General features: G+C 36.7%; 1 long non-coding RNA gene across 1 annotated transcript; it reads right to left on the reverse strand.

The window, feature by feature from the left end:
- Positions 1-3745: 3745 nt before the first annotated feature.
- Positions 3746-17814, reverse strand: LOC143441182 (uncharacterized). Its single transcript, XR_013108410.1, has 3 exons — positions 17736-17814; positions 15431-15520; positions 3746-3931 (listed from the first exon to the last, which is right to left on the reverse strand). It is a non-coding gene; the product is annotated as an uncharacterized LOC143441182 (long non-coding RNA).
- Positions 17815-20292: the final 2478 nt, after the last annotated feature.

Genomic DNA, 20292 nt, shown 5'->3' on the forward strand with positions numbered 1-20292 from the left:
TTTGTTGCTGTTTAAAAACAAAAACAATAAAACTTGGGTTTCTTTATTCCTCGTTCATTCCCTCTCATTCTCATTTCCCTCCATTCACTAATTTTCTTTTGAATATAGGAGTAAAAAATGATCATTAATAATGCAGAAGAGGGGGGAAGTAATATAGAAAACATTAAGAAGAGATTGAAGGTAGGGATGACACAGGGAGAAGAAAAAACTCAGTCTATTTTTAGCCCCAACAACTCAGTCTATTTTTAGCCTTCAACAAACTATCTCTGATTATATATTAGAAAGATGCAAAGAAACAATGGCTGCTGACATTGTGAACAATTTTTTTTAAGTGATTGACTTTCTGATTGGGAGGTTTCTAATCTCTAACTTGGAATTATCAAAATAGAGGACATACAATGGGTGAATATCTACTTGTTAATCTCCTCTCGGCATGAAAATAGCAGTTTTCCTCTTCGCAGAGACTCTTAAACAGAACTATTTAACGTACATCCACTTCCCAGCTCACTGTTTTCCTCTCAATTCAAAGCAATACTGAGTTACTATATTGAAACTCGGGGCCAATAAAGAGCCTGGATTTATTTCCACTATCTTCTCTCTTTCAGTAGTATTGGACACTGAATGGAAAAGATCTCATGAACTTGCTCTTTTTCTCAATGAATAGGGTAAATTTGATGTAGCTAGCTTCAATGAGTAAAATGTCAGAGACCCTCATCTAAAATAAAGACAATTCTGTTTTGGTGGTTTGAGGTTTGTTTTCCTTTTCCTTTCATAAAATGTCTTCCGTCTCTACAGAACACAAATAAAATGACCTAAACCTAATCTGAATTTCTTAATCTCAAATGTCTTACTTTGCAGAAACCCTATGGAGTGTTGTTTTCCCAAACCAGGCACACAGTACTATTGGAGAAAACCACTTCTGTGAAGATACCAAAGTTAGCATTCAGGAACAAGATCTCAGGCATGGAGAGAAGTTAATATAGTCATTCATCAAATACGCACTGAGAACCTGCAAGGTTCATCTAGTCAGTGTTTATCAGTGTGCCATCCACTTGGCCTTGTGCTGAAGATGCACTAGCAAGGAATGTTATCAAAACTCCTTGCCATACAGTCTGGTATCAGACATACTAAGTATATAAGATTGAGTAAGAGAAACAGATCTGTATCCTTGGGAAACTGAACGTCTAATGAAGATAATAGTCAATATGCAAGAAGAGCCAAACATATGCATGCACATGCATAAATTCATAATTAAAATTAAGATTGTGAGTATGTAAAACAAGGATGGGAAAATACAGGCCCAGAAGAAACTGACTTGGATAATCAAGAATTGGTGTCATCTTGAGAACCTTTCTCCCATGCCTGTGGCCACTAATTCTAAATAAATGTCAGGAAACCATGTTTATCTCATTATTTTGCTATAGAAATATTGACCAATATGAAGTATTTTTAAACACTGGATATTATTTCTAAAGCAAACAGGGATTTAAAACAGTATTAAAAATGTTAAGGTAGCATTTATTTAAACAAACCAGATGGTTAAGCTAAGCAATGCAATAGTATAGAAATATGACCTTACAAGAAAAAATATGGCAGAAACTTTGGATTTGAAAGTACAGATTACTGGCCTGTATTATCTACTATGGGTAGATATTCAAGTAGCTATTTCCTGTTGTTGTTATATATGAAAGCTATACAAAACATTCAATTTTTAATTAAATAATCTTGTCAAAAGTAATAATTCTGTTGCCATGTTTATGCTTATCTATAATAATAACTCAAATTTCACCATTTTAAACTAGTTAAAATATGGTAAACAATGTAAAATGAACTATTTAACCACTGGGTTTATCTTCTTGCCAGTCAATTCATTGAAAAACTTCTAAGTTTTCATTGTATTTATTTCTTTTAAAGCACTTTCAAACATAATTTTATGTGATCCAAAGTTTTCCAAAACCTTTAATATATAATTCTCAGAAATATACTTGCTTGTCATAATTTTCTTATTCTTTGTTTTGAATTGCGTAAAAATGATGCTGGGCATAAATGGTTCTTGCCTTTGATCCCAGCACTCAGGAGACAGAGGCAGGCAATTCTTTGAGTCTGAGGCTATACTGGTCTTTATAACAAGATCAAGACCAACAACAGCTACATAGTGAGACCCTATCTCAAAAATAAAAAGTAAAAAATTTTAAAAATTTAAATAAAAAGTAAACATGTATATACTATAAACAATTTATTGACCTTAGTGTTTGTAGCAAATAGAATTGTAATGAAGTTTTAACAAATCATTACCTTTAAGAACAGCAGTAAAATTAACAAGTTTAGTCTGCCGTACTAAAACATTTAATATGATGCAAGTGTTCTCAGTCCAAATTTTAGATCATAGATTGTAGCTTATATACAAGAATTCCAAAAATTTTCAATATCTTAAAGTCTGGGCAACATATAATGAAGAAATTACTGATTTTCTTTGATAAGATAAATAGCTGAATAAAAATAAAAAGAGAAGCAAGCAATCAAAATGATTCAGCAGAAGAACATTCCATTATACAGATATACAACATTTTCTTTATTTACTCATCAGTTGATTGACATCTTGGCTGTTTCCAGGAATATTGTTCATTTGTTAAAAAAAAAATCAGATTTGCAGAAAAATGATTTGAACTAGAAACAATCATCCTGTGAGGTGACCCTGACGCAGAAACATTGTGTTTTCTCTCTTATACGCTGATGTCAGCTTTTATACTTTTGATAGGTGTTTAGTTTGGAATAACCCCAGAGGCTAGGTTAGTCAGGAACAAATGAGAAGAAGGATATTCCAAGGAATGCAAAATAAAGCGTAGTGTTAGAAAGCGATGGAGAGAAAAAAAAAGAATTAAAGGTGATGGAGAAGTGGGAGCAGAGTAGAGGATGAAATATGGGCAGAGGCAACTAACAGTAAAAGTCTTTGAAAAAGCCATATGGAAACATACTATTGTAGAATTCTCCTAAAACACACAATATATAAACATGGAAATCAAATTACCATATAATAGGGGGAAAAATGACCCAACTAGACACAATAGTCTACCAAATAAAATTCAGTTTAGGAAATAGGTTATATCTTTTTGAGTAGTTGGCCAAAGGGGTCCCATAGAAGCCCCCCAAATACTACAAGCTATTGCCAATGCTATCAGTTACTCTCCACAACTTAACAGTAAAAGCCTATTGCTGATAACTCAACATATGACACAGAACAAGGCGAAATCTAGATAATATTCACCAGGAAGCTTCACTGCTTCTGGTTAGTGTTCTTAGAGATAGAATGTGCTACACATGCTACCAGAGGAGAAAAGTAATCGTCTATCCACATAGCTACCTGAACACTACACAGCCCTCAAACCCTGAACACTACTATAAAGACATGCTGCAATATATGCCCACAGCCACAGTAGTACCATAAATGTTAGGGGAGTAACTAACCATTTTTTATGATAATTAACGCCCACTGCTTGAGATGAAACACTTACTTGATACTGTTAATGAAGCCTAGAACCTGAAACTAGACAGGCCATGTGCCCAGGCCTGTTTACTATAGTAAATAGTACTACTATTATTCTGCTAACTTAGCATACCAACACCATGACTCCTAATGATATTGCTTTACCCATAGATCAGTGCTTCTCTAAGCCCTCAGCAGAGAAGCTTCTTGCAGTAGATGGGAATTGACACCAAGACCCACAGCTCCTTACCATGCAGAAAGGGAGAAACTGTGAAGTGATCATCCCAGAACGAAATGCTTCTTCCCTCAAGACTCAGGTATCGATGCAGAAGAGGGGATGAAAACATTGGAATAACAAAAAGTCGTGGACAGTTCTAAGAAAATAGAATTTTCTCAACACAAGGCTGATGCATATATGAAATCAGAGACTGGCAGCACGCATAAGACCTGCAAAAGCCCAAGAAAGACAAAATTTATACCCCAAAGGAGGGGAAGCAAGCACAAAGTCTCCACCTTGAAAAAAAAAAAAAGAAACTTCTCACAACTGGTAGATAGCCGCTGGTAGAGGGGAACTCTATTTACTTATTCTCTTCAATGAAGTGGTGTGCAGTCTATCAGCCTCACTTCCCATTCTTAGATCTATTTGCCAATTCATTTGCCTCTTATTCTTTTGTTTGTGTTTATTTTTTTTAAGAGAGAGAAAGAACATGAAGTTGAATGCCAAGAAAGGGGGATGATATGGGAGGAGCTGAGGACTGGGAAGAATATGATAAAAATATACTGTATAAAGTTCTCAATGAACACGTTAAAAAACAAAATGTGACTCACTGGGTAAAAGTGCTTGCCACATAAGCCTGGCAAGATGAGTTTTTCAATCCCACCTGCAATCCATACACAGGTGGAAGGAGAGAATCAGCTTCATGAAGTTGTCTCTAATCTCCAGAGGCTCTCTCTCTCTCTCTCTCTCTCTCTCTCTCTCTCTCTCTCTCTCTCTCTCTTTCTGTCATACGCAGAGAGTTGTTATTATTATTATCATTACTATTATTATTAACAATAATAATAAATGAAGAATTCAAAGGGAAAAGTAAAAAGTATTTTACAACAAAGAAATTTAGAGCTTTTTTTTACATTTTTTACAGTTTAAAAATTTAATTAGAATATGACTATATCATTTCCTCTTTTCTTCCCTTCTATTCTTCCTACACCCCCTCAAATTCATGGCCTATTTTTCTTAATTATTATCATTGCATATGTATATGAATAAATATATAAATGCAACCCACTGAGTCTGATCAGTGTTATTTGTATGTGTACATTTTTAGGGCTGACCCCCTGGAATTGAGTAATCATTTAGGGTGATCCCTAGGTAAGATTAATTCTCTTTTCTTAGTAGTTTCAGTTTCTCATAGCTCTTCATCTATGTTTGGGGCCTGTGAGTTTTTCATTGTTTATTATTGACATGCCAACTGATATAGTCATTGTCAGGTCTTGTTTGAACAGCTGTATAGCTAAGATTTCCTTGGGCATAGCTTCCCTGATACATACAGTCTTGCAAGAAACTTCCTTATCTTCTTGCTCTTGGAATCTTTCTGTCCTGTTTTTTATGATGTTATCTGAGCCTTCAGTGAGGGGGATTGTGCTGTAGTTTTTTCATTTCGGGATGGGCACAGTCAGCTTTTTGTTGCATTTTGAACAATTGTGGCTTTCTGCAATTGTCTATTCTTGCCGAAGAAAATCTTTCTTCAGTGAAGAGTGAGAGATACGATTATATGTAGGTATTAGGATAAGTACTGAGAAGTAGTTGGAGACTATACTGATTTAGAAAAGTGGTATGTTCTCCTCTAAGCTCTAAGACTGGGCTTACTGTTGGAGGAGTTATCCTGTTGAAGAGTCATTATGTCCCATTAGACAGTTGTTTATAACCACCAAGGTTTAAGTTCCACTACTTCCTCTTTACTGATACCCTGCCCTGCTGCTCGGTGTTACAGTTCACAGGCAACACAGCTGGTTAGGACTATTGATTGTTTCCCTACCTGGGCAGCTTTCATAGCACCTTCAGGCACTATGAAAGCTAGCTCCAATGAAGAAGGCTTTTGAGTCAGATTGAGCTGGAAACCTCTTATTCTTGCGTCTTATGTATGTGGTGTCTTTACCAATAGGTCTTACCTTCAACTTTTGGGAGGTAACCAAAACAACAACAATGGTCTATATTGTTTGAGGAAATCTTTTGGACTCCTCTGACCAACAACTTTAAAAAAGGTTTCTTTTTTAAATTTTTTTAATTTTTTAAATTTTTTAAATTGGTACCAGAATTTTTATTAGACACTCGACAGCTTTTGAGGAAGACACTGTCAACCAAAAATGGCATAACTTCATTTAAACTATGTAAGTCATTTTAGATAAACATAAAATGATTCCTGAAGGATAATTCAAACATCCTTAATATTATTTGTCCTCCCTTCTTCTGTATTATCCTTCTTCCCATGAGCGTTGTAAGCCCCTCTCCCTCATTTTACCATCTCTGCCTTTATATCACCTATATCCTGCTATTCCCTTTTCTGAGAAATGATAACAAAGCAAATCACCAACATTTTTTGTTTTCTTATGCTTCTGAAATAAAGCAAATCCTTTGTGGATATAGTAAAAATCACTGTGACTCATACATAAGTTTCAAAGTGTAGATGTCTTAGGCAGCATTCTTTGATGTTGCTAATATAATGGCCTATTAGGTGCAAAGTGCATACATTGTAGTGGAGAACCAGACCTAAAGGTAAAACCACTCAGCACAACACAGGAGGACACTAGTAAACACTGTGTGTTTGGTTTTGAAATACTTTCTGATGACTGGACCTCAAGAAATTTTCTACTGTTTTCATATTGTCCCAAAACCTAAGTTCATTTATAATAACTGATATGGGCTTTAGTCAACTCTCCTCTAAAATCTTACTATCTAAGGTTTTCATCCCTGATGTCTGTTGATTATCTAACAGAAGTAGTGGTGCTTCACACTCTTTGAGACGTTAGTATGTCAATAACTTAGCTATCCTAATCACATTGCATAGCTGACCTTTATGTAATCAAATCTGTGATTGTCACAAAACTCTCCCACAGACTTTCCAAAGAACAACCATGCCAAAGTTGTACTAAAGATAACATTGACAGATACTGATATCCTGAAAAATTCTACCATATATTAGCTATTTCCAAAGAAAACATCTATGCTGCCAGAGAACACTTAATGCCTCAGTGAAGATTATGTAAGAAGCAGTTTCTTCTTGCAAAAAGCCCTAGCTTGTCATCTCGAATTGAAATGGACTGGGTTTAATATTTCAGTTATCATTGGACGTACTTTCTTCCTTAATATCTAAGGCTAACATATACTCTCTTTATCCTATCTTATCTATTTTTGAAATATGCAAGCAAGCTTTTAATCTTGCCTGGTACGTGTCCCTGGAAGTGATTTGTCCTATAATTCTCACAATTTGATCCTTACTGAACATCTGCTTATTTAGTTCTCATAGTGTTCCTTAACAGTACATGACTATGTAACATAAAATAATACTTTGTCAACAAGCACCGATGTTAGTTTAAGATTCTCCTAGCAACAAGCAACCAAATCAAACTAGAAAAAAACTTGGAAGATATCTGTATCCCACAGCAAGGGCCAGGCAGGAAACCATCAGCGTAGCCTGGACCTATCTGTTGTCTGTGTTCTACATGTACTATGTTCTACATGTGTTCTACATGTGCCAGGGTTAATCACTCTCTAGTCACGCTGGAGCCCAGTCACTTCCCACAGCCATAGGTTCAAGTTTCCCCAGCCATTCTCACAGCATGGAGTCCTTGAGATCTACACCCTTCTGAAGCATCTGTTTCTAGCAGGAGTATGGCAGCACCTGAGAAGTATTTTGGGCATTTGTAACAGTGGTTTCCCTTCTGAGAATAATAGGGATATATTAGCATTTAAGAGTCAGGAAGTAAAGATAATGAGCACCCTGAAATATACAGAACAATGCCACAAAGCAGGTTTTATTTTCCCAAATGAAATCCTAATACTCTACTGGATATCCCAGCAATCACCTGAGGCCAGAGTACTCCTGTTTTCATACTAATGTGGTTCTGCATATTTTAATATCTGACAAACATTGCTAGGAACCACCTCGCTTTATTTTGCTCAGGGTTTTATCCGTAGTTCAGAAATACCACTTTAACAAAGCTATTTTTGGCATATGAAACACCGATATAATTGATGTGCATCCATCAGGTTTGGTAAGTGTGTTTACCATAGCGAGTGTAAAAATAAAATAATTGTCTGAGTTTAGATAACAGAAATAAATCTTAACAGTAATCTCTATACATTAGAAAGGATTAAGTTCAACCACTGAGGTTGACTCTAAGTGCTCGGCTTGGAGGAGACTAAGAAAGGGGGTGGCGGTGACTATAAGCCAACCTGAGGTAACAGGGGGTGGCAATGACTATAAGCCAACCTGAGGTAACAGTGAGCTTGAGGGCACCTAGAGTTATGTAGTCTCAAAAACTATAGTTGTTTAAAAAGACTCTCATGTTAATTTTTTTTTAAAGGCAACCAAAAAAAAATTGAAATGTGCTACGAGCATGGTGCACACTGATACCAGCCTGTAACTTTGGTTACCAATGTGTGAAATAAACATAGAAATTGGGAATGAGGACTTATTAATTTGTATAGAAATTTAACTGAGCAATTCCAGTCCAAAGACTCTAATAATGAGAGCACAGACTTTTATTTTGTGCACATTTATTTTTTTCTAGAAAAAACATATTCATTGTGCTTTGTAAAGTGCAATACAGATAGAATACAAACATGGGAAACTGACTTTTCTTCATTGTCAGTTTGAGAAGCAATGGTCTGTAAAGTGCACATTTAAGGTAAATTTCAAAAACAGTGAGTTAAGGATGGAATGACACTTTAAATAAATAAAATTAAATAGAGTGGAGCACCAGTTCTCATTTCTAAAGTATTTAAATTCAAGATAAAGCAGTGATTTTAAATATACTCAGTAGTACTTACTGATAATATAGATTAGTGTGTGTGTGTGTGTGTGTGTGTGAGTGTGTGTACGCCTTACAACATAGCCTAACAATGTATGAAACAAAACTGGCAGATATTCAGGTAAAATTATTGTTTTAACATTCCCCCTAGGAGACAAATGCAGAAAGACAGCAAGTAGAATAAATAATATCTAAATAATTCAACCATTTCATACTATTACTCATTAAAATTTATTTGTTTAAATTTAGTAGAGAATATACAGTTTGAAAACTTAGAACAGTTACATTTATTTTTCTATTTGGCCACAAATGCAATTCAGTAAATCACATATTAGGTGCAAACTGAAAACAATATAGCAAATTAATACCTAAGGCACAGCTAATTTTCATATTGGAACTGGAGAGCTGGCTCAGTAGTTAAGAACATCCACTCTTGTTCAGGACCAAAACTTGGTTCCCAGCACTCACATGGGGCTCACACCAGTCTCTAATCCAATTAAAAGAGATTCAAAGTCCTCTTCTATCTTCCTCAGGTACCAGGCATAAGTCTGATGAACATACATGCATGCACACCAAAATTTATACATATTAAAATAAATATAAACCTTATTTATTTGTACATATCAAATATATAACTAGTGTACTTCTAAGTTTTTAAAAGGGAAAGCAATGGAAATTCTTAAAGTAGTTGGAATTAAACAATAATGGAAACAATGCAAACCAAGTATTGAAGGAGAAAAAATAAAAATAAATAAATAAATAAAATGGAGGTGGACATACAACTCAAGAAGTTTGAGTCATATGTAGATAGCAGAACTAGAATGCAAACAGAAGAAAAATAACAGATCCATAAACAAAATATAAGATAAACAATAAAGCAACTGGGAAAATTCATAACTTGGACAAAATAAGTAAGATGAACCCCTAACTAGACAGGTTAAGCAAAAGGAAGTGAAAATTTAAAAAAAATTCCAGTTGCATTTATTATCATATTATGGACACAAAAGGACTTACAAATGATAAAAAGAATATTGTTTAAAATGTAGGTTAATAAGTTTGAAGTTTTAGGGAGATAGATATATCTCTTTTAAAAGCATGACCCCAAACAGTAATTAGGATATATCTGTGCAATAATTAGAAGGTCTGTGATAATAATTACAGAGGAAAGGTCATGTGTTTTAGAGTTGATGGTGGGCTGACACAGAGAGAGTTAGATGGTGAGAGAGGGTGGAGCTGAATAAATGGAAATAAGTCATAAATAAATAGGATTAATCCTAAAAGAAACAGAATTCGACCAAACAATAAAAGGACTCCCAAAGAGAAAAATGAGTACAAACCAAAAACTTCAAAATCCAGATTCACATAGTTTAGAGGTTCATTTAATAAGCCTTTCAAGAAAAAGATGGAGTATAATTTCTATAAGGGGGGAAATACATACTGCTGGGGTACATGCTGTTAATAAATTTTAAAAAAAAAGAAAACAGTGTACCTCACCATATGCACAGCAGGAGGAGAAATTCCTAACTGCTAGCAGGTAGAGTCCCCAGTGTGAATGTGACCACATGCTGGGTGGAGTGTGAGGGAGCTGTGTCTGTTCCAGAAATATTTGTTCTGCTCTCCTTTGTCCTCACTTGCTGTTCCATATAACCCAAACAAGCTGTTCAAATGGACTATGTACAACAAGCCTGTATATTGATTCATATATACATAACATGTGAATATCAATGTGTAAGACATTTGCTGCAATTAGCCCAACTGATTTACTGTATACACATTTTATAAAACTAGCTATCTATCTTCACTTGTGATTCAAATTGTCTTGTAAGCTACCACGATCTGTCCTGTCCAAACAAACAAACAAACAAACCAAAAAACAAAAACAAAAACAAAACAAACAAACAAACAAACAAACAAAAAAAAACCCTTCCAAACACAATTGACAAAATGGGCTCTGCTATTTCTTTTGAAGTTGTCTTCTTGTCAATAAAGTTTACACGTTAAAGTGAATGCTGCTCTGTATAATGTTCAGATTATATTGCACATTTACAGCTGGAACAGATACTAAAAACTGCCATAAGGAGTGCTCACTCTCTCTGTGCAACAGCTGCTTCAAGAGCTCCTAGCCCACACACTTCCATTTTTCCTGTTTAAATGCGCATATTTTTGAAGAGTTTTGGGTTGGAGGGCAAAGAATTTGTTCTCTGAATTGGGTTTGGATGAAAGTTACAGAAACTGGAAAAACAAACATTAAAGTGTGCTGCCACTCAGGGGATGCATCGCCTTAAATGGCATCAATATTTAAAAATGATTAGGGTGGCGATTATGTGTGAAAGGTAATACCAGATGATAAAAATAACTCCTCAAATGTCATAGATGATATTCATAAGGATAAACATACCCCCAAAATGAGATTCACCATTTGAGGTACCTCAGAAGACAGACTTCACATTTTCTTCCTGGCAGAGATATTTTAACCTTCAGTTCTGTTATTATTATTTTTTAAATGAAAACAAGAAAGTCTATCCCAGTGAGTTGTTTGATAAGGCGATAACACATGAGAATATGCTGTGTACAATGGAGTCATATTATAGATTGTATAGATTTAAATATCTGTCTAAGATTATCTTTAATTTTGTGTAGCCACTGCCTCATACCACACGGAAGTGAAGTGAAGCCTGCCTTGAATGCATCCAGTGACCTCAAGCCTGAAATCCTGAGATGACTATAGGAATCTTGAGATCACCACAAAACTTGCCCAGGGAACCATTCTGTCAGCTGTGGCTTTGAGACAATTTTTCATGGTTTACTCTAATCATTGGGAAACTTGAAGAGAAAGATTAGTTAGCTGATAATGATTATCACATTTTTATGGCTGCTGCAATCCGAGTGTCCCTGAAATTTCTGGTCTTCTGGGTTACCCCTTTCTTCAGTAACCAAAGAAATTAAGCTATGGCCACATCTGCAAAGCAGTAAGAAACGGGGTCTCTTTACAAATATTTCTGAGTTTCCCTAGGGGAGAATTTTCATCTCATCTCTAAAATGAAATTTCTGCACGTACTTTCTTTCCTGGGAGCCTCTGCTTGGGTTGACTGTTTCTCTACACTTCTCCACCACCTAACCACAAGCCAAGGATTTGGGTTTTTTTGGTAAGAAGAAAATAGAGATGGAATTTTCATTCATCCATAATCAATGCACTTGAAAATGATGTCCAGGAGTTCTGAGGGTACAAAAGCGATTGTGGCTAGTGGAACAGGCAGTCTCCAGTCTCCTTGAGCATGTAGCTGGCTGGGTGAGATGAATCTTAAGGAAAGAACTACATGATAATTTTTAATAATTGATTACACTTGTGATACTTATTAAAAGGTGTACTGAGGAATATGTCTGTGCAGGATTAACAGAAACCTGTGAGTTTAGCTGTAAGCTGAAGGTTCCCAGGGAGAGGAGGAGCATTTTAACCATCGGGTAACTGGACAGTGAAGGTCATGAAGGGGAAAGCTTGAGGAACCATGGGAAACCAACTGGACAAAATAACTGAATGAGATTAACAGAAGCATAAAATGAGGCTGAAGAGAGTAGTCACGAAGTGACTTGTTTACTTTATAAAGTATCTCCGTATGTATCCTAAGAAATGAGAAGCAACTTAGGAATGTTTAGTTAAGAACATGACATGACCTGAAGTATTCTCAGAGATGCCTTAGTATTAAGAGTCATCCAAGAGTAGGTGTAGTGATATGTATACTATACTGGGAAAAAAAATATTCTTTCAATTTTGCCCTCAAACATTTAGTAGACAGTCTTCTATTTGGTTACAGAGGATCAAAGTATCTTCGTTTTAGCAAAAGAATCCTATTTGTGTGAGAAGTAGAACTCGGGCTAGTGAGAGAGATATTTAAAAGGGTTAGTGTACTGGGTTTGGCCTAATGTTGCTTGTATTTTTACTTTAATTTGGCTCTCCAAAATTGTTTGCACGAGAATCTGCAAGTCCAAAAGTAAGACACTGAGGAATCCTGCCTCCACTTCATTCTGATTGGTAAATAAAGTTGCTGGCAGCCAATGGCTGGGAAGGACAAACAGAGGCGGTACTTTTAGGATTCCCAGACTAGGGACCCCGAAGGAGTAAGAAAAGGGATCCACCAAACTGGGAGAATGAGAGAACCACTATGCCTGAGGAGAGTGGAGGACAGGGAGGAATAGCCAACTTGTGAAGGAGCCAGGAGAGTGCGGCCCAGCTAGGCATCACTCTGGGTCCAGAGCAGCCAAGATAGAATGTAGGATTTAGTAATAATTCAGGGATTATCATCGGGAGTTTGGTGGGGGGCGGGGGTGGTGGTGGTAGGAAATGGCCCAGATTTGCTCTGATTAAGACACATCAAAGCTGTGTGAGTGTGTGTGTGTGTGTGTGTGTGTGTGTGTGTGTGTGTGTGTGTGTGTTTGTGTCTTTCATTCGGGAACCCAGAACATCGCGGTTGGTAGAGTAGAACGCGCTGCTGGTATTTAATTAATTTTTTAAAAGATTCTACAGGTGGGGTATTTTATGGTATTTAGAAATTATTTTGGTGAATCTCAGTGCTTTGTATAAGGCCCGTGGTCTCAGTTCTGACCTGAAAGGAACTTGGCAGTGTTTGCCTTGTTTCACTTCAAGAAAAAGCCAAGAAAATGGACATTAGTGGCATTTCTCGGATCTGTCCAGGAACTGAGGACTTATGACAAACAGCCAGACCAAAGTCAGGAAGCAGGTCCAGACAAAACATGAAAAAATGCTTACCTGGGACACTTCTAGGGGGACTGGTCAAGTGGCGGGGGGGCTGAGTTTGATGCCAGGGCTGAGATGAGAATGTTCTTAGTTTTACGGGAGCTGAATTTCCTGTTTCTCTCCACCCACCGTTAGGAACTCCACATGGTTCTTGCATGGAGTACCCTGTCTTGCATGGAGTACCCTGTCTTGCATGGAGTACCCTGTCTTGCATGGAGTATCCTGTCTTGCATGGAGTACCCTATCTTGCATGGAGTTCTGTCCTGCATGGAGTATCCTGTCTTGCATGGAGTATCCTGTCTTGCATGGAGTATCCTGTCTTGCATGGAGTATACTGTATTGTATGGAGTATCCTGTCTTGCATGGAGTATACTGTATTGTATGGAGTATTCTGTTCTGCGTGGAGTAGCCCCTCCTGGCTTGGCACTTGCTGTGCTTTTGTACAACTTTCTCAAAGATCATAAGACTTTCTAGAGAAAAACTACTGGCTCTTCTTCCTTACCAAAGGAAAGACACTCTTCCTGCTCTTGAGAAACCACAATGATCAGGTCTTAAGAGAAAGCCATTGAAAATAATGTTAGCACAAGCAGAGCAAGAGGTGGCCATAAAAACATTCCACGGAAGAAAACGATAATGAAGGTTACAGCCCTGAGACCCTGGCCCATAAAAACACAGAGAATTGGAAAAAATACAGAATGTTCCTTTCTCAAAATTGACAGCCATAGCCATAAGAATATAGAAAACTAACAGTGGTCTAAAGCTGAAAAACTGCAAAACCCATAATATCTCTGAGGAATAGAACTTCAGAAAGTCCTAAATCAAGAGAGAAGGAGAAAAATTTGAGAGTAGGGACACATGCAGCTGCATAGAACATTAGCACAACCTGTGTCTCTCTCAGATTAAATGGAATCCTGCACTAAAAGCCTGTTTCCTGAGTCTATATACCTGATTTATTTTATTTTTATAATTAAATATAAATATATTTTTTTTCTTTTTCATTTTTACGTCTTGACCGCAGTTTCTCCTCCTTCTTTTCCTCCCATTTCCTTCCCTCCCACTTCCAACCTCCCCTCTCCTCTCTCCCCCACCCCCACCCTAATTCACTTCCTCCTTTTCTTTTCAGAAAAGGGCAGGCCTCTCATGGATATCAACTGAACATGGCATATCAAGTTGCAGTAAGACTAGGCACCTTTCCTCTTATTAAGGCTGGTCAAGTCAACCCAGAAGGAGGAAAGGGGTTTCAAAAGCAGACAAAAGAATCAGAAACAGCACTTACTCTCACTGTTAAGAGTCAGGCGGGAAGCCTAAGCTACACACTGTAACAGATATGCAGAAGGCTTAGGTTAGTCCAAAGCAGGCTCCCTGGTTGTCAGTTCAGTCTCTGTGAGCCCCTATGAGGCCCTGTGAGTCCCTCCTCTGGCCCCTTACTTTCTTTCTCTTCTTTGTTTTCACACAGGATTTAAAGAACATATATAAAAATAAATGTTTATATATTTCAAGAAGAGTAAACATCACAAAAGAATATGTAGACATAAAAATTCTCAACATGTGAGCTGTAGAGATGAATTGGTAGTTAAGATCCCTGGGTGTTCTTGCAGAGAAACTGGGTTCAATTCCCAGCCCCATATGGGGCAATTCACAACCACCTGTAACTCCAGTTCCAGAGGACCTATACTCTCTCCTGTCCTTCACTGGCACTGCACACATTTGCACAGACATGCATGTAGGCAAAACACTTTTAATACATAAAATAAAAACAAATCTTTAAAACAAATCCCAACACATAAAATCTAAATTTACAATGAAAAGCAGACATTTTACTAAGCAATTATACACATATTGCTATGACACCTTCAAGGTAAAATAAAATTCCTCACTTACTATAATTATAGTTAAGTTATAAAACGTAGCCGAGGACAAATGAAAGAAATGAGGAGAAGCTATGCAAATATGCGCTTCCTTTACTAGTTGCATTTTATAAGCCTTTGTATGCATGCATTTCTTTTGCAATCAGTTACAGTATCTGACGAGTCACAGAAACATAGCAAAGTGGAAGTTTCACTGGCTGCAAAGAGCATAATAACTAACCAACCATTCAGATCCTTCTTTTTCATAAAGAGTTAGATAAATGCATAATGACCTCAGGATAGAACGTCACTACCTACCTTAGGCCAACAAGCAAGAAGTAAAGAATGAACAGTCAGAACGTGATACCTCTGTTCTCAAACACCTGCATAAGAGTATAGGTTCAATTCCTAGCAAGAGAAACAGAGTAGGGCAAATTATTTTTTTTACCAGACTCAAGAATATATCAAGGAATAATATAATATGATGTCAAGGATCTTAGACTTGAGAGAAGAATTATGATTCCTACTCTTCCACTTTTGTTTTATTTTTATACTTCAAGGGTCAAGAGTATTGATTAGCTGGAATGGAATAAACTCTCAGGAACAAGGTGTGCAGCACTGACCAACAGTCCTTAGAAATAATCTCTGATTCTGGGAAAGTTTGATGTGGAAGTGTTGTTATAAAAGCTTCGATTGATGCTCACCACCTCTGTCTACTCCAGTTTCCAAATCACCTACAAGGGTTTATGGATGGCAAAGACATAAATGGGAAACTTGTTCTCGGAGCTCTGGTGGGTTTGTCATGAAGCCTTTCTATATAAATAAAAGGGACATCAAAAATGGAAACTGCATTACTTTTAGTGCTGTGTTAAAAGAGAAAGGTCAAGTTAACCCCTTAAGAATTCAACTTCAACGAGCAACATGATGTACTATGCGTCCGGCAGAGCAATCCCCAAATGGCCCTTGTGGACATCTGGTGTGAATCATCCATCTTTTTTGCCCCATTAAAATCAGTGGCACCTCATTAAAACAGTTCAGCAGCTGAGTGCACACATGATGCAGTCTTCAAGGGGTTAACGGAAATAGCTGTAGGGATCAAGAAGTTTTCTGTCTTCAAGGGCTCATCCACACCCAGACAAAGAAGTCAATGAAGCATTTCCAAACAAACTACTTCCTTGTCAGGGTGAAAAAGGTATAGCCACAAGGGAAAACATATATGTGTGTGTGTGTGTGTGTGTGTGTGTGTGTATATATATATATATATATATATATATATATATATATATATATATACAGTCTCCAGCCTCTCAGAGTTTTAACAATTTTGTTTCTTGGGACCTGAGAATTCTCTTGTCAGTAACAGAGCTACAGTGGTTGCCTGAGCCTGGACCATAAAGAGTCAGGGAGTTGCTAAGAGGGTTTTCAGGTAGCCCTAGTAAGGACTTTGAAATGTTCCATCCCAGTAACCCCCAACACTCAGCTTTGAGACAGGCAGACTTGGCTTCCATTAAAACAGGACCCTCATACTTTCTCTGATCCAACAGAAGGACATCAGGGTCCAGATATTTCAATGCTGCTCTGATCTTATCCCTCCTTATAGTCTCCATCTTCTTCCCTGTTTCTTTTCACCCTCTACATGACAATCTTTAAAGCTTGTCTACTCCTTCCTTAGAAGAAAAAGTATTTCTGGTAACTAAATACAGTATTTAAAAATAATTGTAAATACCATCTTTGCTTAATTATAACAACAGTACCAAAATAACTCCACAAAAACAAAGAGTGTCATCTGCTACAGAGATTCACCCAACCACAAAGGTTTCCACATACCTTACATTTTAGCAAGCTAAAACCTTCAGTGATAAGTTACTAGCTGTTTGTGTTAGCTTCTACCAAGTTGATGAGCTAATGTAGGTAAGCAATAAATCAACAAAATATATAAAACTGTCCTGCTCAAACAAATGGTCAACTTGGTTAACTTTGTATCTCTAATACAACTTAAAGAAACAAAAACAAACAAACAAAAAGGTCCTTACTAATTACAATAGCCTGTGTGTCTATTTCTGCCTATTGTTGATATGCCTAACTGAGCATTTTATATCTATCACACCAATGAAAGTGATAGACATAACAATGTCTTATGAGTATATGAATTCAGTCACTGTTAGAAGAGTTGGTATCTATTTGAATAAAGGAATGAAGTTATATGACACACACATATTTTTATTTTAAAACATGTTGTTCTATTGCCCTGCTTTTCAGAATTTTTTATTCAAAAATACTTAAGATTGGAGCTAGAGATATGGCTCAGTGTTTAAGAATGTGTGTACATTTTCTGGGGCACAGCTCCACCTGAATTCTTGGAGTCCTGCTGCTGCCGCCAGGAAAACAAGGCGAATCCAGCTGTGGTAAGCTCTGCCCTGCCCCCTCTGCACTCCATTTCATGGCTAAAGTTTCCCCTGAATACCTGGAGACCAGCCACTATCAGAGAAAACCAGGTGACCTCTCCAAGCCCCAAACCCAGCAGCCTTGAGGTCTGCCCTGTTCCCTCTGGGCTCCATCTTCTGGTCCACACCACAATCCCAGATGCCTGAAGACATCAACAATCATCAGGTGAGACCCTTACCTCAATTCTTTGCCTGACGCCTCTGGGCATACCCAGCAGTAGTGATCTCTGCCTTGTTCTCTCTACACTCTATTTTCCTGGCCACATCAAGAGCAACCAGTACCCTGAATTCATCAGGGACTACCAGATCTGCCTGTATCTCTGGAAACCTCCTACCACCAGGGACAACTAGCTTTACCTACATTCCCATCAGGGCATACCAGGCCTGCCAACACTAGAGTCAACCATATGACTAAAGGCCAGCATAAGAATACGATCAGCAAAAGCCAGAGCGGTATGGCACCACCAAACCCCAGCTATCCTACTACAACAAGCCCTGAATATGTTAACACACCTCAGTTGCAAAAAAATGACCTTAAATCTAATCTTACAATGATGATAGAGGCCTTTAAAGAGGGAATAAATAAATCCCTTAAAGAAACACAGAAAAATACAATCAAATAGGTGAAAGAAATGAATAAATCTGTTCAAAGCCTAGAAGTAAAAATAGAAGCAATAAAGAAACACAAACTAACCCAACCCTAAGTAGAGAAAATCTAGGAAAAAGATTAGGAAGCATAGACACGAGCATCACCAACACAATACAACTGATGGAAGAGAAGATAACAATAGAAGAAATTAATACATAATTAATTAATAATAATTAATTTTCTGTCAAAGAAAATGTTAAAGCTAAAAAGTTTCTAACCCAAAATATCCAGGAAATTTGGGACACTATGAAAAGAACAAGTCTAAGAATAATAGAGATAGAAGAAAGATAAGATTCCCAATTCAAAGGCCCAGAAAATATCTTCAACAAAATCATAGAAGAAAATTTCCCTAAAGAAAGAGATGCCTAAAAAGGTACAAGAAGCTTACAGAACACCAAATATAGTAGAGAAATAAAAGAGAAAATCCTCCTGTCATATAATAATCAAAACACTAAATGTACAGAAGAAAGAAAGAAGAAAGAAAGAGGAATAGATGCCAAGAAATAATCAAACTCATGGGCAAAATCAATCAATTAGAAACAAGGAGAATAATACATAGAAGCAATGAAAAGATGAGCTGGTTCTTTGAGAAAACCAACAAGACAGTTAAACTAAATAAAAGGCAGAGAGACAGTATCCAAATTAACAAAATCAGATATGAAAATGGAAAGATAACAACATATACTGAGGAAATTCAGGGAATCATTATGTCTTGCTGCAAAAGCCTGTATCCAAAAAACTGAAAAATCTAAATAAAATGGATGATTGCCTAGGCAGATATCACTTACCAAAGTTAAATAAAAATCAGGTAAACTATCTAAATAGTCCCTTAAGAAATAGAAGCAATCATTAAGTCTCCCAACCAAAAAAAAATCCAGGACCAGATGGTTTAAGCACAGAATTCTACCAGACTTTCAAAGAAGAGCTAATACCAATACTCTTCAAATGTATTCCACTAAATAGAAACAGAAGGAACCTTGCCAATCTCATTCTATGAGGCCACAGTCACCCTGATACCTAAACCACACAAAGCCTCACCAAAGAAAGAGAATTTCAGACCAATTTTCCCTGTGAACATTGATGCAAAAATATTTAATAAAATATTCACAAACTAAATCCTAGAACACATCAAAGACATCAACCACCATAACCAAGTAGGCTTCATTCCAGGAATCCATGCATAGTTCAATATATGAAACTATATCAATGTAATCTACCATGTAAGCAAATTGAAAGAAAAATAAACAAATGATCATCTCATTAGAAGCTGAAAAATCCTTTGGCAAAATACAACACCCCTTCATGTTAAAAGTCTTAGATCAATTAGGGATAAAAGACACATGCCTAAACACAATAAAGACAATATACATCAAGCCAATAGCCAACATCAAATTAAAAGGAAGGAAATTTAAAGCAGTTCCATTCAAATAAAGAACAAGGCAAAGTTGTTCACTCTCTCCCTAGCTCTTCAATAAAGCACTTGAAGTTCTAGCTAGAGCAATAGATAACTAAAGGAGATCAAGGGGACACAAACGAGAAAGGAAGCAGTCTAAGTATCTCTATTCACAGAGAATATGACAGTATACATAAATGACCCCAAAAATTTTTACCAGAAAACTCCTACAGCTGATAAACACATTCAGCAAATTGGCTGGAAATAAAACCAACTTAAAGAAATCAGTAGCCATTCTTTATATAAATTATAAACAGGCTGAAAAAGAAGTTAAGGAAACAATACCTTTCACAATAGCTACAGATAATATAAAATACTTTGGTGTAACCCTAACCAAGCAAGTGAAACACACCTGTATGACAAGAATGTCAAATCTCTGAAGAAAGAAATTGGAAAAGATATCAGAAGATAGAAAGATCTCCCATCCTCATGGATCCATAGGATTAACACAGTGAAAAGAGCCACATTACTAAAAGCAATCTACAGATTCCATGAAATTTTCATTAAAATTTCAACACAATTCTTTACAGACCTTGAAATAACAATTCTCAACTTTATATGGGAAAACATACATACAAACAAAAAGGAATAGCTAAAACAATCGAGTACAATTAAAAAAATAGGGGTATCCCAT

The sequence above is a fragment of the Arvicanthis niloticus genome, chromosome 2 (genome assembly GCF_011762505.2).
Source record: "Arvicanthis niloticus isolate mArvNil1 chromosome 2, mArvNil1.pat.X, whole genome shotgun sequence".
Lineage (NCBI taxonomy): Eukaryota > Metazoa > Chordata > Mammalia > Rodentia > Muridae > Arvicanthis > Arvicanthis niloticus.